Below are 24602 nucleotides of genomic sequence, written 5' to 3' on the forward strand. Positions count from 1 at the left end.
TTCTCCCTTGAATGATAAAGGTGCTGCTCTCTGTAAGAAAACCAACATTGCTCATCAGGCCTTGTCATACAACTCGCTCTGACACACTCCTTGTAACGTCTATGTATGTTGCTGAAATTTGTACTCTCGTGCTGGATGTGAGGTCCACAGGCTGATGTCAACATGGGCTGCAAAAGGACTTTTTCCTCCTGCTGACTGGCATTTGTGAATTGTCGGTTGGAACCTGCCTTCAGTGTGGGGCAGGGGAAGCAGGCAAGAAGCTGCGTGTTCCATCAGAAAACATCTTCATTTTAAGTATTTCACAGCTTTTCCACTGCAGCCCACATGGGCTGCTTCCGTGGTTGGCAGAGATCAATGCTGTCAATAGTTTTGACGGCAGAGCTTTCTATGACTTACACATATTTAAAAGGATAAAACACAATCAACAATTTTCTATGGGAACTTGACCATTCTAATCCTTAGCTTTGATTCTCTGGATCCAGCAAACAGGCCTTAAGCCTGCAGTGTATCGTGCCCATGACCAGGGAATTCGGGCCACGCTGGAAACTTTGGATACCCCGGCTCGAGCTACGCGAGTTTGTTTGGACACTGGACTAGAAATCTAGACATTGCCACATTTGGAGATCCTGGTGGCCTTTTTCTTGGATCATTACCTCTTGCAAAACACCGCATTTCTTTCACTGTTATTAACCAAATAATGAGCTACCACTCTCGAGGGTATTTGCCTCTTAAAAGGCATTACTTGAAGCCAGCTTTAAGCCAAACACTGAAGCATTAATGGTGGCATTGGAGGTAGCTCATCGAAACAGGGTGTTATTAAAAAATAAAAAATAAAAGAGGAGATTAATTGTGATGGCTTTCACCCAGAGCCATTTCTCCTAGAATCTAACCTTATGGAAAGGATAATATGAACCCAAAGAGTAGGGATCAGCAAACACTCTCTGTGAAGGGCAGATAGTAAATAGCTCGTGGGCTCCATGGCAACGACTCAACTCTGTAACTATTGCATTGAAGCAGCCACAGATAACACAGAAGCCAGTGAGTGTGGCTGGATGCCAACAAAACTTTATTGAGGGACATGGAAATGTGAATTTCCACTTTCATGTCATGAGCTAGTATTCTTCTGTTTGGATTCTTTTCCATTTTGGTTCAACCATGTGAAAACGTAAAACCATTCTTAACTCACGGGTCCTGCAAAGAAGGTGGCAAGCAGGATTTGGCCCTCAGGACATAGTTTGCTGACTTTTGCCATCAAGAATATGATTGGAGCAGGCCTTGGGGTCAAGCAGAATTGGGGTCAAGTGTTGATTTGGCCATCTCTTGCTAAATGACCCTTGCCAAGATGCTTAACTTCGATGAGCCTCGATTTCCCCATCTGTAAAATGGGACTAATGATAGGATCTATTTCATGATTATTTTGAGGATTAAGGGAAATAATGCTCATAAAGGGCATAGCATAATGCCTGGAACATAGTCAGAACTCAATAAATTCATGTGCTTAACAAATATTTATTGAGCAATTCTTATGGGCTGGTGGTATATTTATAATGGTCCATTGTCTTGTTGAGTTTAGACTCTCGTGAGGCTGATGAAACTGTTAACTATCATTATTATCAATAACGACTGGGCTTTGTGAAAGAAAAGTGAACACTGTAAGTCATTAGATAATGCAATGTGTTATTACTATGCATTTTCCGTTTTCAAAAACAGTTAAAACGCCCATGGCCTCCCATTACATCAAGTTCTTTGATAACTATTTGCAGTCAATAAAATGAAAGGTAAAACACATTTCCCTCCTCTTAGACCAGTGGTTCTCCAAGGGTGGTCTTTGGACCGGCAGCGTCATCGTTTGTGAATTTGCTGCAAATTCTAACTCCCCAGCACCACTGCAGACCCAGTGGATGAGACACCCTCGTGGTGCAGCCCAGCAGTCTGTGTTTTGACATGCTCCCCAGGAGACTGACTCACATGGATTCAAGTCTGAGAATCACTGGTCTAGACAGACTGCAAAGTTGTTGACTTGTTCAAAGTCACAGGTGTAGGAAATGACAGAGCCAGGATTTGAACAAAGATCTAAACTGAACCAAAACCACTGGTTTCAAGGACAGGGTTTATTAATTGATGTTGCAAAGGAGCCAGCTGAGACTAAGAAGCACGTGCACATGTGTGTGTGCGCGTGTGTGTGTGTGTGTGTGTGTGTTAGGGAGGAGGTCTGACCCAGCCCTTCTCCTTCCCCACTGTGTTTAAGCTTAAGATGTCTTAGACTTCTCTTCCAGCACTTCCTGCCTTGGCAATGGCCTGGGGGCTGGGAGGTAGCGGGAACCATCTGCCCCAGTGAGGAGGAGTGTTTGATCACTGATATGTTAGAATCACTAGTTCATGGTGATAATAAAAAGTAGAAGAGCTTTTCATGGGGTTCGTTATCCAATGCATTTCTCTATTGTCTGTCCTCATGGTGGGACCACTCCCACCACCACCTTGGTATGGCACTCTATCTACATTAACGACTTTGTGTTTCTATGTTCCTCTTCTACAAAATGGACGTCATAAAACCTCATGGATGATTTTCATAAGCTCCTGTCTTTTTCGGGCCTTGCCCAACTGCCACATGTGGTGGCAGCCGTTGCTTGCTCTCCAAAATCCATTCTGTCCTTCTTTTAGTAATAGAACCTCTTGAGTTTTAGCAGGGTACATGGTCACTCAGACGAAGACTACAATACCCAGCCTTCCTTGCAGCTACGTATAACCATGTGCCTAGGTCTAGCCAATGAGATAAGAGCAAATGTGGGCGGCCTCTTCAGAAGGAATGAGCATGCTTTCCCTTTATCTCCTTTCCTCCTTTCCGCAGATGCAGATATATGGGGGTGGGGAGGAGGGGATGGGGGAGCTGAACAGCCATTTTAGACCCTGGAATGGAAGCCATGTGTGTTGAAGGGGGCAGGCACCAGAACACGGAATCCAACATATTTGTCCTGAGACTGCTTATATTTGTATGGTTAAGGTGAAAGGGAAGTAAACTCTCTTACGTAAGCCTCTGTTATATTAGGGACTTAAAAAAAAACAGCAGCTGGAATCTGTTTCCTAACTAACGCATTGCTTTTTGAGATGAGCTTTAATTGGTGTCTCCTTGCCTGTTCTCCCACTCCACCCGAACAGCCCAATAGAATGGCCCTACCCGTCTGTCATCTCCTACACTGCAGTCACTGCAAAATTACTCAGAAGGTAGAGCAAACACGTGCTTAGGTGACTGGCCAAGTGAGAGCACCAGAAGGTATGCATAACAAAATAAAATACAAAATGAGTTAAATTCAACTTGGATGATCTTAGCCCAAATCACATAATCAAAAAATCTAGAAAGGATTTCTTTTACTCTCAGTGCATGTCCTTTTCTTGTCATTTTTAAACAGAAAATACTATTTTGAGAGGCACTTGGATGGAAGGGAGGGCACGGTAACATTTTCAGTCCTTAGGGCTGCTCCAGATTTTAATCTAACCTGACGGTACCCCCAAAAGATTTCCTCAGAGCAATGATTGTATATCAGGGTAACTCTCCATTCCCCTACCCTCACCCCCTACCAGGCAGTCTGAGGGTTCCTGGAGGGCTCTGTCTTTTTCTCTCAATCAATTCACCTTTATTGTGCACGTACTGTTATTTATGTTTCGACTCCCAGCATGTCACATGGTGCCTGGCACCTAGAAGATGTTATCGATACACTTAACACATCGGCAACGACAATAATGAGCCAGATGGTAGGTGAGATTCGCGTATGTGCCTCTTTGTGGGTAGGGGAGGTTGGGAAAGGAGAGTCACCATTTTTCTTTCTCTTCTTCACCCTAAGGCTCAAAGAGTTTCAATATTATGCCCAAGCTTTCACAGCTCTTAAGTGGCTATTTTAGTTTCAATATCACACACATATCTTCACCCTGGCTCTTGTCATTCCAGACACTTTGGATTTTTCTCAGTCCCTTGAACCCACCGTATCCCATTCTTTTCCAAAGGGATTTTGTACATTCTGTTCTCTCTGCCTGGAGTGCCCCCCTCAATGCTCTCTTCTGCAGTACTTTCACCTAATGGATACCCACCCACCTCCAGGGTTCAGCTTAAACATCACTTCCTCTAGGCCTCTACCAATTTCTCATACTAAGTTAGGTCCCTATGATATAGAACGCACTGTTTATACTTTTCATCTGTAGCATACATTGTAATTATAATTGATCAGTAATTTCTTTATTATCTATTTTCTGTGCTAGAATGTCAACTCCATGAGAGTAGGGTGATGTCTGCCTTATGTGTTAACTGGCACATAGAATATGCTGAGAAAATCTGCATAAAGAGATGAATGAATGAAGATCAGGACTGACAAAAGAAAATCCACAAAAACCACAAGGAGAAGGGAACCTGTTTTCCCTTGATGAGAAAGCAAATAGAATATTGCAGTTTGGGTAATTTGACTTATTGGGCCAACACTTTCAGAGAATTTTGACAACAATCAGAATCAAGTGCAGCTATGTAGAAAGTTCAGAAAGAGGTAATGTGTCTTTTCCCGTGATTTGACTTTGATTCATCAAATACTGAATCAAAACTCAGAAACTTTGCTGTATGTTTACAAGAGAAAAATACAGGCTTGGAATCCAAGTCAGAGAAATACCCAGTTAAAAGTGTGAATTTGCTTTTTATTCCTTTCCCAGAGGAAGAGTGCTATTTACCAAACCTACACGACTTAAGAGAATGATTAGGTACCTCAAGACTAATAAATACTTTTGACATTGAAAGAAACCCGTTAGGCTTCTAAAATACAACATGAAGCTGTATTCAAGTGTGTAGTAGAGAGTTTCCCAACATGGTCGCCATTAATTCCTTCCTTTCCTGTACATACACTCAATTCTATCCATCAGTTGGTAGAGTCTAATTCCTCTTCCTTGAATCTCCTTGAACTGTGACTTGCTTTGACCAATGAAATGCGGCAGAAGTGATGTGCCGATTCTTGGTCTACTCTTTATAAGGCTTTTGCTTTCCGCTGGGCAAGCCATCCACCCTGTTGTAAAGAATCTAGGACTAGATTATGGGATGATGAGACCAAGTGGTAGGAGAGAAACGAGGTGGAGCCGCACTGAGGCATCAGACATGCGAGTGAGGACCCTTTCAAACTCCCAGTGCAGCCACTTGTGGGTGAACACAGTCTAGGCAGCTCCCTTGGTTTATACATTGAGCACAACTGCCGAACAGAGACTTGTTTGAATTATTGAACCACAGAATCAGGAAAACTAGCAAACCATTGTTTTTCCCACCTGCTAAATTTGGGGTTGATTTGTTACACAGCAATAGATACTGAAACAACATGATATTTCAATTACCGAGTCCTCACTTCTCTGATGGCATCAAGCACATAGAATGTAACCGCGAACTGATAAACAAATAAGGTAGTAAACAGCCCATGTGTTTTGCTTCTGGCGAGGATGTTGACGTCCTCACTCAGGACCTACAATCTCTATGTTTATGCACAAATTTTTTTATTTTTTAAATTTTGTTTATTTATTTTTTCATTTTCTAAGGAGGGTGCAGCTCACAGTGGCCCATGCGGGGATCAAATGGGCAACCTTGGTATTTTCAGCCCCACGTTCTGACCAACTGAGCTAACCGGCCACCTCTGTTTATGCACAATTTGAATATGTTTGTTCATCTCACATCAGAGTCAAAACCAGTATAAGAGTATGCAAGTTGCAATAGATTTAGTGGATATTAGAAAACACTATGTTTGATCCTCTCGCTTTTACGGGGTGGAACGAGAAGGGGTCCAGTAATGGGTTCAGATGAACAAAGTCAAAGAATGTGTTAAAACCAGGAAAATAATCCAGGATTTCTGGTCATCCAAGTAAGGCACTCTCTTCACTTTACCTTTCTATTCCATAGAAGAGAGAAAATTAAATGGGTTGGGAACAAAAGGACTTTTAGGCACAACGAGAACACTGATAGATGAGATGGAGAGCTGGTAGGCACAGTCTCAAAAACATGACAAACTCCAGTTCCTGCAAGTGAAGTCAAACAGCCCCATTTATGCTGTAGGGACCCAGAGGCATCCGTTTATTTGAGCCCAGAGCAGCCCAATACTTGGTATTCATGACTATGACCCTGAGTCAGAAAGCGAAGATTAAATTATGTTTCTCATACCCTATTTAAGGAGGTAGGAAAATGTGTAATGCACTCTCAGAGATATTCCCATGCAAAATGCTTAAAATAAATACATGATTTGATGTGCAAAGGGATAAGCTTCAGTTATGTATTTCCATGGAACAGTCCACGTCAGACAAATGAGGCATTGCTGTATTTGCAGAATGTTTAGCATGTACTCCAAGTCCTGGCTAGTCTGAAGGTTTCTACTAAATGAAAAATGAGCTTTACTTGTGTCTAAATCTCAGCTTAAGTGCACTCTCTGAAACCTTCCTGGGAATTTTTTGGACAGGTGTCTCTTTTCAAATAGCATAATATTTGGACATTACATTTTAAATATGTGCAGATAAAAATGATATTCCAAATCTGTATTGCACTTATAACCAGATGGGATAACAGTAGTGAGAGTTACTGAGAGACAGTCCGTCAAAGAAAAATAATGGAAAGAAAACCTAACCTCTTCCTAACCCTGCCTGGAAGTTTGTGGCTACAAGTTGAAGCATGAACATCATATTATCCAAAATCTGAAATGATTCAATGTGGTCAGACCAACATAATATCTACTATCTTGCTTCCTCCATACAGGGTAACAATATTTTCCTTTTCAAAAACCTAGGGGTTGGGGGACAATATAAACAGAATCTGCTACCTGCAGGTCTGTTATGTTCCATCCACGCGGTGGAACAAATGTGCATTCCTTTATAGAGATGGAGCAATCACTTGCCATTCCAACCTACTCCCTCTCACTTTCTTGTCTTCTGCCTGCTTTTTCATTTAGGTACGGGCCTGGCTCCTGCAGCTTTTGAACTTTTGACACCAGGCTTAGAACCCCTCATTCTTTTTAGGGCAGGACAAATAAGGGAACATTCACTGAAATCCCAGGTTTTGCAATGTTTTAGTGTGGAAGTTATCATCAAAAGCCAGATATGTCGATGGCAGACGCAGCCCAATCTAAGCGAGTTAGCGATTGGTACAAGAGAGGCACCATTAGAGCGTGTCCACATTTCCCAGTTATAGGTACAGATGCTGCCGGTGATTCTGCTACGTGCTAGCGTGCCTTTCAGCAGTCTCTGAGTAGGAACGTCTCTGACCCTGACTTTCTCCTCTTACGTATGCATGAGACCTACTTACTGCATTTCCCCCAAACATACTCCCTTTCCTCACTACACGTCGAGTGGAGGTGCATTATTCCTGGTAAGATGTTCATACAAGACTCATTCAACTAAAACATTGACTATAAAGCCTTTACTCCTTGAAGATGCACCCAAGGCCCCTGAAGATGGGCGGCAGTGGGGGCCTATGGGTGGAAATGCTGACGTGGGCCAGCAGGATGCACGTGGCCAAGCTCTCCACGACTCTGCCAAAGACTGTGTTATGTGTATCTGAGTATCTGATCAGTCAAGGCATATATTCAGAGTCTGCAAACATTCATGGAATGCCTCCTCTGTGACACACTGGGGATGGTTTGTTTCATGTATACTATCTCATTTAACTGTCAACAACAAAACACGTCTATTAGCCCGTTATAAAGTTTCTGAATCTGACTTCTAAAACAGAATGGCATCATCTCTAGAGGCCAGAAGGAACGCTTTAATATCCTTCATCCATATTCTCTTTACTGTTAGGAAATTGTATTAAGGCAGATGGTTTGAATGCCCAGACTCTGAGTATAGACTCTCCTTCAATCTGGCTGCATGATTTTTAAACTTCAGCTTGCATAAGAATTACAGTTCAGGGTAATGCACAATATAGTAACACAAAAAACAAGTATACTGTATTTTATGGATGGCTTAAGGGATTTTTAATGGTAATTTTGACTACGGGCAATTTTCCTGTTACGAGCAGCTTTTAGAAGTTTACGCCTTGTGAGATGCAATTTTTCTCTGCGCTATAACTCTCACTTTTAGCTTGTTGCAAGGTACATCCTGCTTTACAGCATTTCAGAAGATCATCTCAACATAACATTCCACTTTGACCAGATCATTCCGTAATGGTATACTCGTCCGCAGCAAAAATAAATTTTGCACATTGTGGCCGACAGACTCTGAAGATGGTCCCCACGCTCCCCACCTCCTGGTGGACATGCCCTTGTGGGGTTCCCTTCCTTTACGTGTGAGCAGACCTGTGATTTGCTTTTAATCAGTAGAATATGACAAGGGTGATGGATGTCACTTCTGTGATTATAAGGCATACGATTGTGGCTTCCGTCTTGCAAGAGACTCTCTCCCCACCTCTCTTTGATGAACTGGTCTAGCTGGGGAACCCCACATGATAAGGAACTGTGTGTTTGGCCTCTAAAAGCTGAGGGTGGCCACCAGTCAATAGCCAGCAAGAAATTAAAGCCCTGAATCCTAGAGCTGTAAGGAACAGAATTCTGCCCAAAACCTGAGGAAGCTCATAGGTGACCCCTTCCTGAGCTGAGCCTCTGCGTAGACTGCAGTCCTGGCCAACACCTGGATTACAACCTTGTGACCCAGCTAACCTGTGCCTGAGCTCCTGGGGCCCAGAAACTGACATGATATACACGTGTTGTTTCAAATCAATGAATACACACATTAATCAAGATTTGGTGACACATCTGAGACTACTCCGAGGCCTACCAGTTGAGAACCTCTGATCTAGTCTAATAGTGACAGGGAAACTGAAGCCCACAGAGGTAAATGCATTAGCCCTGTGTCACGTGTTCTAATTCTGCCTCTGTGACCCTCCTCAGACCACGTGACTTCCGTCACTCCGTTTCCCTACGTACGAAAGGAACAGTTGGCCTAAGTGAATTGCAAGGGTAATATAGTCTTTACTCAGGTCTTTTGTCTCCAGAGCCTGCGGCTTGTTTCAAAGTGTGTTCTTTAGAACACTTGTTTTTAGAAAACAAGGTTTCTAGATGGATTAAGCAGAAAAATTCTGTGGTCCAATACAGTTGGGGGATGCTGATTTAAACGACATTCCTTAAGAGGTTTCTTTACTTCAGGAACTCCCAGAGCTATTAATTTGCTCATATCCATTGGGAATGTCCAATAATGAGATGGAGTCAACAGCATTTTCCAAACTTATTTGATCATAAACTCTCCCCACTTTGTCCCCTGAGTCCTGGGACTAGTATTTCACTGAATACACTAAAGGAAGGTCCACAGCTTTCCTTATAATGATCAAAACCCTCCTCCAGAGGGAAAGAAGAATCCGAAGAAGGATGGTCCATATCCTTTTCATTTCCAAATGACTCCGAATGCCAGGAAGGTGGGTGCACTTAGAGCCAACACAGGGACGTGGCTGACTGGGCTTTGCCAAGGCCCCACCAACGGCCACAGCTGAGAAGCAAAGGATCAGAACAGGGTGATGTCACTCGAGTGGTGGCAGGCTAATGGGAGAGGTGCATGGGAAATACACTAGAAATGAGCGTCAGGCTCGTCGCCCCAGAGAACAAAATGTGCTCTTCTAATTTCTAAGCCGCCTTCTCATGAACTGAAAGCTGCCTCCTTAACCTTTTTCTCATGTGCGATGAATTCTCGTCTTCCTCTCTCCTTTCCTTCCTCCGTCCCTCCCTTCTTCCCTCTCTTTTTCTTTCTCCTTCCCCTTCCCTTCATCTCCTTCGTCTTTGATACGTGCTTTCTTCCGTGTGTTTTCGATAAAGAGCTTTGCTGGCCTCGTTCTGGGATGTGAGCAGGAGGAGAAAGAACTCATAGGTCCATGTTCTCACATGTGGAGTCCAGAACCCAGTGCGCCGTCGAAACACGTCTGGAAATAGTCTAACCGCGACAGGACAACCACTCTTTGAGTCACTACCAGCTTTGGCGCCGTCAAGCGAGAACAGTCATTTCCCAAAGCCTCGTGAACCGCCCGGAGATGTCACGAAAAGCAAGTAATTTGTAGTCTGTTCTATTAGCCATTTTAGGGGATGCCGTGGGGTGAACGTTCTGCTCTGCCTCGCCTGTTGGTGGGCGAGCCTTGCTTCACCCTTCACACAAAGAACGGAAGTGACTTTCTGTCAGTCTTTTACCCACCCCCCCACCCCGAGTTCTCTGTCACTGTTCACACCACCCCCTCTCCTGCCCACCCCGGCTCCAGCACAAGGTTTCAGGAACAATATCATAATAGACCTCAAGCCCAAACCCTGACGCCCTCCGGCTGCTTAAACACAGTTCTCATTTTTAACCTTGCTCAGTCATACTCTTGCGTTAACCACAGTTATGTGGCATCGCTCTGATAATGGCTTGTTTTCTAAGAGAAAAGCAGTAACATCGAACAGCATCCTGGCAAAATAAAGGAGAATAAAATAGGCATGATGAATAAAATATGCGGGCAGGAAAAAGTATATAAATGATCTGGGGATGCTGACACAATAAAGTCTTGCTCACTGCCCTCCAGGCAAAATACATATTTTTCAAACTCGTAAGTTCTATGCATTCAAAATAAATAAATAAATAAATAAAGAGGTCTCCCCCCTCCTCCCGTGACCCAGGGCTCGTAGGTGGGCATTCGACATGGATGGTAGGTGGGCATTCGACATGGATCACCCCTAAGTGTCACTGGCCTTTTGCTAGTACAACATCAATTTCCCTGTGTCCTCGGCTTATTTTCCGGCTGCTCATGTCCACACACACACATCACCATCGAGACGCCCTGCTTTTCCCCATTTAGCAGCTGACATCAGCTTTCAACACTGCAGGATTACGCCGCAAGTCACTGGTGTCACCTATGCACAGACCGAGCGTGAACTCTGCGAGAGAACAAGACCCAGAATCAACATTTTCCCGAACTCGCCCTTCTTAGGTCAAAGGAGAAAGGCAGAGGCTGAAAAAAAAAGGGCTGAATGCTGCATTCCGTCTGTCTTCCTAGAAAACCTAGAGTAACCTTCTAAATGGAGACCAAACATGACTCCTGGATACACATGTCTATTTATTCTCTCCGCCCCACCCCCACCTGATAAATATTTACGGCAGATCAGGCACTTTGCTAGGCTCTTGGCAAGATGTGGCTTTAGTCTTCAAGGCACTACCACGTCATGGGAGAAGCAGAGGTGCAAATAAACATAGTGGGACGCACTATTAAGGATTATTTTCTTTTCCCTCTCTGCCCACTGAGACAGGGCATAAGTAGCCACTGCATTCTTGGGTAACATGGGCCACAGAGCGTCTGGGTCCTAAACGAGTGGCGCTCAACTCTGATGGCACATTAGAAGCACCTAGGAGGGTTTAGAAACTAGAGCTATACCCATAAGGGGGTCTCCTGGCGGCGGGCGGCTGGAAATGGTCCGTGTTTTGATCTGGGGGGTGCGGTTACATGAGTGTGAATATATGGAAAATCTATTGAACTTTACACTTGGTATATATATATTTTGTACACTTGATATTTATGCACTTTTGTGCAGATAAGATAAACTCAGTTTTTTAAAAAGTAGAACATTCCTACATCTAGCATACTCTTAGAGATTTTGCTTTAAACGGTCTTGGCTTCAGCGTGCTGGGGAAAGCTCCCCAGGTGACACTAATGTGCAACCAGGGCTCGGAAACAGTCTGTGGGCAATTAAATGCTAATGGCCTGGAGAAGAGGGCGCGGGGAACCCTCAGCTCTGTGTGCAGGGTCAAAAGAGAGCTGCCGTCACTCACTGGTGCTGGCCCCTAAAAGACCACCCAGGTTCATCCACTGCGGGGGTAGGAGGCTTTTTCTGCATAGTTCTATTGCTCGAAAAGGGTGATGGTTCGCTCTTTTGTGTTTGGTCCCGAAAGGAGAATCATAAGGAAAGATGGGAGAGGCAGGGAAGGGAAGGTAGTGAGAGTTCTGGGTTCAAGAAGAGATTTAGGAATTAGGCTGTAGCCTGGGGGTGCCAGGGGCATGGCAACAGACAGATGGCATTGGGACTGGATGCTAGCAAAGCCATGTGCTCGTTGTGTTACCGTGGAGAGGTCATTTAACCACCATCAGCCTCCCTTTCCTCTTAGTAGGTGTGCCTGGGACCTCTGTGGTTCAGCACTGAAAGTCCTGTGTCCTGGGAAACACCTAGTCCCAGCTAAACTGAGATGGTCGGCTCCCTTCATGTATGAGTTGAGGACCATGAAGCCTACGTCTTGGGGTTGTGAGGACAAACCATCCTTAAAGAAAATGCTTAGCACTCTGCTTGCCATAGTGTTAGAATTCAATAAATGACAGCTATTAGGACCAGAAGGTGTGGCAGAAGGGACAGAGTTTTGTTCCATTGCATGGGGTCAGCCTATGCAGTGTCTGGCGCACAGTAGGCACACAATACATATTAATAAAACGAATGCTCATCTGAGCCACGGATTTCATTACCCAAATTAGAGAACTTCGTCTTCCTTAATTACGAGGGCGCGCTTTCAAACCGTTTAATGACATCTTGTTTTGTAGCCTGCTTAATAAATCTTTGCTGCCAACGGCAAGTTTCCCATGTTGGCAAATCATCTAAATATTTAACTGATTTTTTTTCCCTCCCTAAGGCTTCATGCATACTCTTGGCATTGTGCAAGCTGATAAGCAGAGGGATTCAACAGCAAGAAATCAGACACTACAAATCTATAAATCTCAGACCTATCTTCCTCTCCTGTGGTTGATCCAGTTGGAGAGCTAACTCCAGAGTCATTACCAGCCCCACCACTCCCGTCCTTTCTTTGCTCTTGCTCCCTCTACTGTAGCGGCTGAGAGCGCCAAACGCTCGTTTGCTCAGCCTCACTTTCGTCTACGTGTGGCTGAGTACACTCTCTGGCAAATAAGATGGTAATGCAATTCTTCCAAGGGGGTAGGGGCCATCCAAGAAAGGGTTTGCTTTTCTGGCAAAAAGCGCAGGTGAGTTCGCTGGCGTCCCTTCCCAGTCTCTTGTCTTGCATGCAGCTGTGATGCTCACCAAGCAAGAGTGACCCTAGGAGTGTGGGGACAAGCCTGAGGGGAAGGCCACGAGAACCAGAGACTCCGTAATGCTTGGCCCTCAAACCTCCGGAGTGGCTGCCTATGGTAAGGTGAGGAAAAAGCAGCACTTGCCGTTGAAGACCCATGAGGGCTGGGTCCTCTCTTCTCTGCTTGTGTGATGCCCAGCGAGGAGCCAGATCCTGACATACAAACACGTTCAAGGTGAGAGCTTCGAGGCATTCCCCTCTTGGCCAACTTAAAACCAGAGCAGGAAGTGTGGGAGCAGGGAACGAGAGAACTCGTGATCGCCTGAAATGTGAGAAGAAGCTTTTCTCACATGTCTCGTCATTGCCTTCTGTCTGGGTCAGCTCAGAATGTCCCAGTGCAGTCACTTCTCTGCCCAGCAAGCTAAATGACCATTGTCCCGGGAAAGAAAGAAAAACAAAGTGGTTATTTAAAACTAGAACAGACTGTGGCCTTCTGTTAGGGTAGCATGATTTACATAGCTCCATCCACTCCTTTTTTCACACCCAGATTGATGGAGAGCAGAAACGAGTGAGATCCCGGAGGTGTTGTCAGCATTTCAAAAAGTTCATTAACAGATCTTTGCTGTGTAAAATCAGTTGAGGGCTGAGTCTAGGTGTGGGGCGAAACATTTTATCGGTCTGAATAAGTAAGACGGACAATTTTTTGTTTGGTTTTGCTTCTCCATGGGGTCAGTGAGATGATGAGGAAGAGAAACAAGCAACATGGTAGGCTAGAGGGACTTCTCAGTCATACTGTAATATTACTGTGTTTCCCCGAAAATGAGACCTAGCCGGACCATCAGCTGTAATGCGTCTTTCGGAGGAAAAATTAATGTAAGACCTGGTGTTATATTATATTATATTATATTATATTATATTATATTATATTATATTATATTATATTATATTATACCAGGTCTTATATTATAGTAAAATAAGACTGGGTCTTATATTAATTTTTGCTCCAAAAGACACATAAGAGCTGGTTGTCTGGCTAGGTCTCATTTTTGGGGAAACGTGGTATATGTGCTACAAGGAGGATACTATTATGGTACAATCTATATTATAATTGTAGGGAACCCTAAAACTATTAAATTAGTTGCTCTTATCATCTCCAACTTGGATACAACCTTACTACAAGATGTGCTGTTTGAGCTGTGTAGGGTTTGGGGTGGTTAATAATTCAGGAGAAAGAGCTGTGCCCACCTTGGGTCAACTCAGAGGAAATGCTGAAAACTTTCACTTATTTAATCCTCAAAACACTCCTATAAAGTAGGACCTATTATTCCCCCTATTTCAGAGGTGGGGAAACTGAGGCACAAGGTCACACAAGAGTTAATTCTAGGCAGTTTCATTCCAGGATCTCTATGACCCCATATTGCCTCCCTATCAGAGCCAGAAGTGACTAAACGAAGTAAAGTTTCTGGGACTCTCACAGAAATTTTAAGAGGGCTCTGGATTTCAAGATGGTATGGGAGTCTGAGCATATATCAAATGACTGGGAAAATTTCAATCCATCGGCAACGTTATGTGACAGCTGTCTGAGACACGACTCAATCTTCCCAGAGAAAGAGTTTGCCTCCGTATTTGTTTAAACCATTTTCCAGTTTCACTGTTGAAGATGAAAACAGAATAGCTTTCCAATTTTGCCTAAAATCAAATGAAGCCTTTTTCAAATAAAAAGATGTGTTTTAAAGGAAATATTTGTCTACTGAGAAAAAGAAAAAGCCTTCTCTAATTAAGTCTCAACAAGACAAACCTCATCATTGCTTAAAGGTCATTGAAAATGCAAAGTGGTAAATTAGTCCGTCTCCGCGTGGTGTCTAAAGTTTAGAATGTTCTTAAATGGCACATGTAGTTTTTAGGTATTTGGGCTGCTGCCTATGTGTGCTGAAAGGAAAAGAAATCTTTGCTACATCTTTGGGCTCATCAAAACGCAGCCCCGCATTTGAGAATGATTATTTTATAAGGTACACGTGGTTGAAAGGGGAGACGGCCTAGAGAAGAAAGCACTTGGAGAGGCCCAGCCACTTATTGTCACTGTGGCCGTGGCCAGGAGCATGGGAATCAGCTCTGATTTCACTACCAGTCTTCTCCTCACGGAGGGTGTGGTTTCCAATAATTACATCGCTGCTATTTTGAGTAATGAGATAGGGTTCTCGCACAGCAAGAGGTAGATTTTACTGGGTTCATTTAAATTTTATGGAAATGAGTATTTATTAGTTGACATCCACTGAAACCCGTCTCTGAGACTTGCCTTCCTTAGTCCACGGCTCACTGAGACGAAAGGGTGGTATCTATAAAGTATTAATCTCCTTACTTCTTTCTCGAGAACATGGAACTGTCTCCATTTAATTGTCAGAGGGACTGACATTTTCCTGTGGCTTAATCCGCGAGGAGTGTGAAGAGAGCTGAGAAACACCGTGAATATCCACTTTCCCAGCCAGGTACCGTGTGCCGTTGGAAAGACAGTTACTGAACAGTTTGGGAACAAAGATAATTTATTTTCAAGGCCCGTGTTTGCCACAGGGCGATAGGATAAGACAGAAAGAATTCCATCTCTTTTTTTTTTTTTTTTTTTTTTTTTTGCATATACCAAAGAATAATAACGAGTCATTCAAAAGGTTCCAGGAAACCAGAATTTGGAAGACCAAAATGGATCTCTGAACTATTTCTGGGTTTTCATAGAGAATTTTGCAAGGCTTGTCTTCCTAGCAATTCCCAAACAATTTTCCCCAAAGCTTTGTCAAAACCCATGTGTGGGGACATCTCCTTGAGCTCTCTGCTGTCCTTCCGACACTCACTAATGTTTACAAATTAAAGAAATGGCTGAAACCTGGCACTGTCATTCATCACTCACATCATGCAGAATGGCAGGTAAACAGAAGACTCTAAACTGGCATGGTGAATGAGCCAACACACATAAGTTACAAATATAAAAAAATTAACAGACACCAATCTGCTCCCCAACCCCGTTTGCCAGCGCTAAATCTCTATGGTAACTGAACTCCCCGTGGCCTCCCTGGGTATTCAACTAGTGGATTTTTCCCCCTTTTCCTTTTCAAGGAAACTTCTCAAAACTGATTTAAATATTATGATATTCTCATCTCCGAGTGCTAAATGGGAGATGTATTCGTGCTGGCTGGGGTGCCTTTTAAAATATATATTTTCTTCCCTCAAATGGCTGTGCCGCAACTGTGAATTTTCTCCTAATAGAAGGTTCCTTTTTAAAAAATCTGAAAGTTGAGGGTTGAAAGTGGCACTGTGCTTTTAGGGAATGACGAGATTAAAGTTGCCTAGCAACTAAGTAACGATAAAAAGGGAAGGGGCACCCACTGCACAGAGCGTAGCTTTTCTGCAAACGCTTGTCTGTTGTTTCTTAGGTGGCACAGCTTTTCCTTTTGCCGTCTTGTTTCTGTGGGCATCTGGTTGAGGTGTTCTATATGAATAAATATCGAAGACTTAACTGCATTTGGAAGATGGGCAGAGACTAACGTTTGTGGAGATTTACCACACCCTGAGAATATCATTACCAAATATTTAATTTGCCTGGCAAACCAGTAGGGTAGGTATGTTTTAATTTTCATTTTGCAGTTGAAGAAAATAAGACTTGGAGAGGGTAAGTGGCCTGCGCAAAGTCACACAGTCATCCAGAGAAAGACGAAATTTGAACTTTGGTCTTGTTGATTTCGACGTGCAGGTTCTTTCAGCTACCTCACATTGTTTCCAATATTTCTTTCTTTTTCTTTTAGAAATCACTGTCTACCGTTCCTTCTAGCCTCAGAGTTACTTCATCCATGAAAACAAATACACTATACCTTCCCCGGGGACAAAGAGGGAGACAAATGGCCAATCCCGACCAATTCTGTCCTCCTTGCTTTCCTCCAAATCCCCCCGGCGGTCTAGCTGAAGCTCTATGATTTCAGCAGTTAGACTCTCAGAAACGAACTGGAAATTAGAATGTTTGACCAATTAATGACGCTGACTGGTGTGTTGAGCTGATCTGAGGCTGTCTTCACTTACTCACCAAAAACGACACGGACACAGGCAGGTGCCAATCATTTTAAAAGAAAAAGAAAATGGGGGGAAACAGCTTATTGTGCTGTAAGTGTTACAGATCGAAAATATTAAGTTTCAGATCAAGAAAGAGAGAGAGAGAGAGAGAGAGAGAGAGAGAGAGAGAGAGAGACGAAGAAGGAAAGAAAAACACAAACACTTCAAATCTTTTGTCAAGAAAATCTCTTCCAGGTGAACATCAAACACCGCCTTTCTCGAGAAGTTTGAGCAACTGCCATTAGGATGGGAAAATGAAAAGGAACTTGAACAGAACAAGATGTCCTGAGCGATTTTATGATACTTCTGACCTTAAAAGGCATACACTGGGATGTAAGTGCGTTAGTGATTTTGCAGATCCTGAATTGGTACTGACTTGAGGGCCTCTTGAATACATCCTGAGGTTTGACATTTGCTGTGATCTCCGCCCCCCGCCCCCACCCAAAGATCATTACACGAAACAATGCCATAGAATCTACCAAAATGTGAAAGCCTGGGGGAAGTGACTAAAACAGGTAGTTGAGGGTTCGCTGGGGGCTGCACTTAACGAAAATCGGAAAATTGCCCGCTCTGTTGTTGAGAGAAATAAACATTTTATTTGCAAGTGTCTCTGGCATGTCTTTGTGTAATGGCTTGGTTACAGCAATGCGTCCCTGGCAGGAAATGAGCTGAACAGCACGGGGGAAATAAAGAAGATAAACCCTAGAGAGGAAAACGTATGTGAGTTTTCTTTTTTTTTTTTTCTCTCTTAATTTTATTTCATTTTACTTTTTAAGTTTTCAAGAATAAAAATATTCAATCACGTTGGGCAACATTTCATCCTCTGATGAACTCTGTGTAATGTTCAGAAGTCGGTGTCCTCTGGAATCTGGGAATTCTGGTGGAAAATGAATTGTCCAAGTAAAAAGTCCCAAATTATAGTCACCTAATTAAATTCTTAGATGTTTACCAGCACATGAGGACACGAGGCCAAAATTCAAATTTCAGCGTTGAGAGCTTGCTTGCTGAGTTGTGCGAAAGGCCAATGACTGTTTCTCTGTTGGGCTTCGTGCATATAATGAAACCATACTGACTAATTATTTCGCAATTGGGAAGCTTAAGAAAGCAAAATTGCGCTGGGTTGGGGTGCAGAATAATTAATTCAACTTAGAATGAAAAACAAACAAAAAAGATGACATTAATAAAATGACAAAAAAATTAGAGCCGTTATGCATCGGATAAAAATTTAAAATAGTACACATTTTTAAATGAACAAAATAAAGGGAAAACCCATTAGCCTGTTTTATAACAAAATATGTTTTTGAAAGGCATCAGATCCATAATAGCTATGTGGAATATATTTTTATATGGGATTTATTATAATTATGTGGGACGCATCACATTATGTGGTGAGCTGATGAGTCATTATAATTTAAGGGGAAAAGACCAGTTCAAGTTATTTTATATAAAATCGTGGGGATGGGATTTGAGTTATCTGATTAATTATTTGACTAGCTTCCTCAATTTTTACTTGACCTTGTTAGTGTGACTATTCCAAGTTGTGTTCAAACATTCCAGTGCTGTCGTAAAACAGGGTGCAGCTTATCTCTTTAATGGAACAGATGGGGGATATTTAGTTATCCATCATCTCTTAAGTTGGGGGTTTGCCCAGGAATAAGATGATTCCCAGGCTCCAAGCTTCCCTGCCTACCGTGGGACGATATCACCACTAACTTGAGGGATTGTGCAATTCACAGGTGTTGGGAGACTCTTGGAGTCTGTCTATAAGCCAAAAAATGACGCCCACATATCCTTTGGGATAGACAGGCTCACATCTTGACAGAGGCACTTTTGCTTTATTAGCGCAAATGTCAAGAATGAGACAAAAGTCAGTTTTGGACAGTTATCAGGTGTGTTGCAAGTAATTTGTGACCCGTCCTTTTGAAGGGCTTATTTGGCTTAAAAACAAAAAAACAAGAGACTACATGCTAAGCTGTTCTTTACTATTGTTCTCCTTACTCTGCAGCATCTTGATGTAGTCTTTCCAAGAGTAGACCAGATGCCATCATTCCTGGGCTCAGACCGCTCCAGTGACTCCTTCATGCTTTCCTATTGACAGGCTATCCGATTCCCTGCCCTCAGGCCTCTGCCCAGCTCTCTAACCTCATTCTGCCTCAACGCTAGGCCCATTCTCTGTTTCTCAAACAAGGCAGACCCTTTCTTGTATCAGAGACTTCCTTTTGCCTTTGCCTGGAACGTTCTTTCCCCAGCTCTCCAAAGCCAGTTCTTTCTCATTATTTATGTCTCAGGAAAAGGTCACCTCTTCAGACCGGGCTTCCTGATGAACCCATCAAAATAGCCAACCCACTTGAGTCACCCCCCAAAACACGCTACTTACATTCGCTAGCCAGCATCACACCAACATCCTCCATGGCACCCCTCTAGAAATGATCTTGTGTGTTTTTGTTTATTTGTTGGTTGTCTGCCCTTTCCTCTAGAATATAAGAGCTGTGAGAGCTTATCTTGTTCACTACTGATGTCCCCATGCGCAGCAGAGTACCTGGCATATGGTGGGTTCTCAATAAATATTTGTCTAAATGAATGTATGAATGCTTTTAATTAGAGGTTACAGATTTGGGTTGTGAAGGACACCTCTGAGGGAGAGGTCGGAGAAACAGCCCCGGTCCCGGCCCCATCCATTTAAGAGTCCCCTTTATGGCTCCATTATTTCTCCTGCTTGCCTGCCTAGAAAGGAGAGAACAACAATTAGCTTCTGGAGTTTGTTTAATTTCATAGCCAATCCTTTGATATATGCAGGAGGCCAAGAAATTCTATAGTAGACAATCCAAGATTGTGGGCTGTTCAAAGAGGTCACATGATAATTACAGACAACATTTATTTAGTGTTTTCAGTGTGTCAGGCATGGATCTAATTATAACGTTTAATCCTCACAACAGCCTCGGGAAGTAGATACTGTCTCCATTTGACAGGCGAGTAAACTGGGGCTTGGACAAGTTGTCTTGCTCAAGGTTACACAGTTAATCACTGATGGCGCCTAGATTTAAACTAAGGTATTCCAACTGCTACCCCTTGCCAATGACTCACCCAAGTAATACTGTGGTGGATTGATTAGAAGTTGTATCAGGACTCTATGGTTTCTCTCACTGGATTAATTCCCCCTAATGTTTCTGAATTTGAGGCTTTACCATTAAGAGCTAACTTATTTCCTGACATCATTCCTCTTGCTTTTACGTAAAGTATATAACAGTCTATTGTAGTGGGAAGAGTTGATAAGAACATGTTAACTCTTGAGTTAAGGTGACCTAAACTGCCAGTGTGGCCAACTCATCAGGAGCATTGGGGACAGGGGATTATGGAGGGATGTAAACGTCATGTGCCCTTCTATGTCTTGGAGTTGTCTGGGGCAAATGGGTTGGGAATCGAAGACCCTGGATTTGCTTTGCGCAAATCATTTCCCTCTTTGTGCTTCATTTTTCTCATCTGCATAATATACAGACTCTGAAGTCTATTTTGTGGTGGGGGGGTCCCTGGACCTGCAGAAATCCCCAAACTTGGTTTCATCTCAGTGCCTTTCCTTGGGGAAAATATCCAAAGCTTGTATGAGAAATTTGAGTGACTATGCAAAACTTTCAATTGCTTTGAACAAGGAAAAGATAAGAGCTGCATTTCTGGGTTTATATCACTCTGACCTTAACCTTGGACCAAGAACATAAAGCAGTTTCTAGGAAGATGGCTTTGACCTTAGACCAAGGAAGAACAGAACAAACTCAAGTTACGATAAGGGGCAAAGATATTCCAGAGTCTGTGTTTTCAGAAAAAGACAGAGGGTGTGGGAGGGAAAGAACTGGAGATGAGACATCCCGGGAAGTGCCAGACAGCTGGCCCAACTGTTTTAAACAGCACTTTCACCCATCTTGGTGCACTGATCAATGTGGGAGATAATAAGGCCAGTGCTTAATTAGAGGCTGTTTAATTCTTAAATATTGGGAACTACGGGCATGTTGCATGTTGGGTGACCATGTTATAGGCTAGACTGTACTCTTTTAGTAATAAAACTTTACAGCAACTAAACTACATGATCAGTCTTTTGCTGATATCCACCGACGACTGACCTTTTCCTTGAGTTAGGAGGTGGGCTGCTCAGCAGGGGGAAGCCCAGAGCAAGTTTCAAATTCCTCAGTGAGACATCAATCTCTGGACTTCACAGGAGACATGAGCCCAGACCTAGATCTGAACAACTTATAATGAAAGCATACCATTTTTTAAAAATTTGGAGCAGGGACATCTGGATAATGAGAACTAGCTTAAGAAGAGAAACAGTCCTGAAGAATAATATCCATCAAAGTACTCAGGGCTTTTTGCAGTCATCACAGAACTGGGTGGTAATGAATCCATCAATCCCATCTTAGCCGAGGTGTGGGGTACACATCACGGTGTAGGTGAGAAGCCTCTAGGAGGTACATCCAGGTGGTAATAAAAAAGAGAACTATAGACTGAAGGGTGGCTCTGTTTCAAATTTTCTTCTAACCCTCAAGAAGAAAGTCTCAGTTCAAGTCTCAAGTTCAAGAATTTAACCTCACTAACACTTCGTAACCTCTGTCTCAGCAAAGAGAGCAGACCACAAATTCAAGACTCAGGCAGGCATCAGGGTATAGCCAGATGGTAAAACATTGTTTAGTTATCACTTTACCTATGTGTCTGCCCCTCTGTCTGTCGTCTGTCTATCATCTATCTATCTATCTATCTATCTATCTATCTATCTATCTATCATCTATCTGTCTATCTGTCTATCTTTTGCTCCCTTTATTGTTAAGCGATACTGGTTTTCCATTGAGGCTAGTGATTAATTAAACTTCCTCTTTAATAAAAGTACTAATGATAAATAATAGCACAAGGGGTCTGCAGATATGTCAAAAAGTACGAATTCCACTTGAGTGAAATTAAAGAAACCCAGTCTTACGATGATAATAACTAACATTTTAAGTTTTTTAGTGTTCGCTGGTACATATTCTAAACCGTTTATATATGTATTAACTCATTCAACTTTCTTAAGTACCCCTTGAGGTAGGTATGATTATTATCCATGTTTTTACAGGAAAAACAGATACAAAGAGCTTAAGTAGTTCACCCAGAATTCACATTTAGCAAGTTGCAAGGTCAAGATTTGAACTGCAGGGTTTGAACTGCAGAACACATGCCCGTAACCACTGTGCCAGCCTACAACCGAGAGGCCTGGTTACGGCCTATGAATGCAAATGATCTGTGAGCATCAGAGTCAACTTACGGATTTGGGCTGGCGAAGTATCAGTCAAGCCTGTCTATTTGCAAATGGAGGATATGCGGACAAAACCAAAACGCAATGACTAAGCAGAATGTGCTGAATGGAAATGCTAAGATGACGTTCTTCAGTCTTGCGTATTTGAAGATCATAGGCAGGGCTGAGCAAAGAATCTAGGGACTCCAAGAGAACGCCCATTTGGAGCCTCAAGCAACAGAGAGGACTGGTGTCTTCATGCTACCCATGTCGCGTTGTTGAAGGAAGGAAGGTTTTATACTGCCTTCACCTTTATGACATGATGGAAACGCTGCTTTTCAAAGGCAAAGAGGAGAAATAAGAACTAAAAACAGGGGTAATTGAAGATGCCTCACAAAAAAAGGATAGGAGGATGGAGGGGTGAAAGATCAAAGACTTGAACCAAAAAGATGCTCAGAACCTCAGGAAGGGCCTCTGAATTTTGTACCGAGCTGGTGTCTTTCCAGACTCCTCTCAATGAAACAGCTTCTAAAAGGGAACTAATATCAGGAACTGAGGAGAACCTGAAAGCTCAGGAAAAAATGGTGACAGAAGAACTAACGAGGATGACTCAGTTGTATAACCTTTGCCCAGAAAAGTTCATTCTCTGGATTTTGACTTCATTTTAATACTTTTTTTTTTTTTTTTTTTTTAGAAAATAAGGTTATAACTTTGCAAAGCAGTCGATGTGGATTATTTCACTCGATCTTTACAATAATCCTGTGAAAGAGGCAGCGAAGTATTTGATTACTATGTTTACGGTAATAAACTCAAGGCACAAGGACGGCATTAGGATGCTATGTAATAGAACCCCAGCCAGTAACAATGACATTTTGGGGAAACCCACACAGTGCTAGACGCACCACTCACTGCTTTACCATGTTTTGTCACATATCCTTCTACGAACCTTTGAGAGAGGTGCCGCCTTTGCCCCGTCTCGGGAGGCTGGAGAGAGTAAGTGATTTGCCAGCACACTGAGTGTGCAAGAGCCAGCTCATCCCAGCTCACAGGGGCTCACGAGAGCCCACTGTGTGTGCACTTACACTACAGAAATCAATCAACGCTACAATTCAGGGCTTGGTTTCCCTAACAGTTAGTTGTTAAATATTGACTAAACACCCCGGGCACATGCAAGGTATGTGGCTCAGTAGGATGCAGAATCAGGCAGGCTGGTTCCAGACTCTTCCCTTCACACTTCTCAATAATGGCCATTCACTCTGATCAGTATCCAAGATTGGTCAGCCCCCTGTTTTCCGCAAGGTGTGGGAGTCCAAAGTCTACGCTTGAATTCTCATTTATTAATTTACATAGAAAAAGAATAGAAATGCCACAAGGATGAAAAATACTCCTACGACCTGTGCTAAAGGGCATGAGCTTTGTCTCTGCTCTTGTTTTCAGTGGGATTCTTACATCATCAAAACTGCCTACCTACCTAATTGACTGTGAATGGACCAAGGATGCAAATGAGTCACGAACCAAAGGTGTCCCTGACTCCATGTCCATGAGGGGACAAATAAGGATGCCACTTACTAGCGGTGCGACCTTGGCCAAGTTATGTGAATTCTCTAAGACTCAGTCTGAGTCTGAAAATGATGACAACGGGTTGTTGAAGAAATGTAACGAGCTACTGCTGTGGAAGCTGACATAATGCAAACCTTCAGCCACTATTCTGGGTAATGAAGGTACTATTAATACACATACAGTTGGGAAAGCAAAGTATCGTCAGAAAGTGGGGAACGTGTATGTACCGGTCAGGGGGTGGGATTCAGACGGTCATCAGCAAGACTGAGAGACCAGAGAGGCCGTCATGATGGCTTTGCTCCTGAATTCTGAAATGCTCCAAGTTCACAGACAAAAACTCTTCATTGCCAGTGCTGAGGTTAAAGGTACAAACTACTCTGAGAATTCTGATTGAACCCCCGATTTTCCTCTTCATGTTTCTGACTGGTGTGTTTAGGTCTGGTCAGCTTCTCTCACCGTGGATTGCTGACCCTTCCTTCAGTTTTCACGTTCTTCAGGGAAAACAGGAATTAGCTTTCTCCCACCCCCTGACCCCCACCAAGCTTCCACCACACAGGGCAAGGGTTGGCAAACTTTTTCTCTAAAGGGCCAGATAGGGACTATCTTAGGTTTTGTGCGCCACACAGTCTGTCACAATCACTCAACACTGCTGTTATAGCAGGAAAGCAGCCATAGATAATATGTA

At 43.1% G+C, this 24602-nt stretch overlaps 1 protein-coding gene across 3 annotated transcripts in view; it reads right to left on the reverse strand.

The window, feature by feature from the left end:
- The window catches only part of TSHZ2 (teashirt zinc finger homeobox 2), a 424584-nt gene that overhangs the window by 120469 nt on the left and 279513 nt on the right, over positions 1 to 24602 (reverse strand). The window contains exon 3 of one of the 3 annotated variants that reach the window (XM_033094753.1): positions 19811 to 19827. The exons of the other annotated variants lie outside the window; for them this stretch is intronic. The gene's annotated coding sequence lies outside the window, so the exon portion shown is untranslated. Of the gene's footprint in view, positions 1 to 19810; positions 19828 to 24602 lie in introns of those variants that run through there. 3 annotated transcript variants of the gene reach the window in all.

This window comes from Rhinolophus ferrumequinum, chromosome 23 (genome assembly GCF_004115265.2).
Source record: "Rhinolophus ferrumequinum isolate MPI-CBG mRhiFer1 chromosome 23, mRhiFer1_v1.p, whole genome shotgun sequence".
Classification (NCBI taxonomy): Eukaryota; Metazoa; Chordata; class Mammalia; order Chiroptera; family Rhinolophidae; genus Rhinolophus; species Rhinolophus ferrumequinum.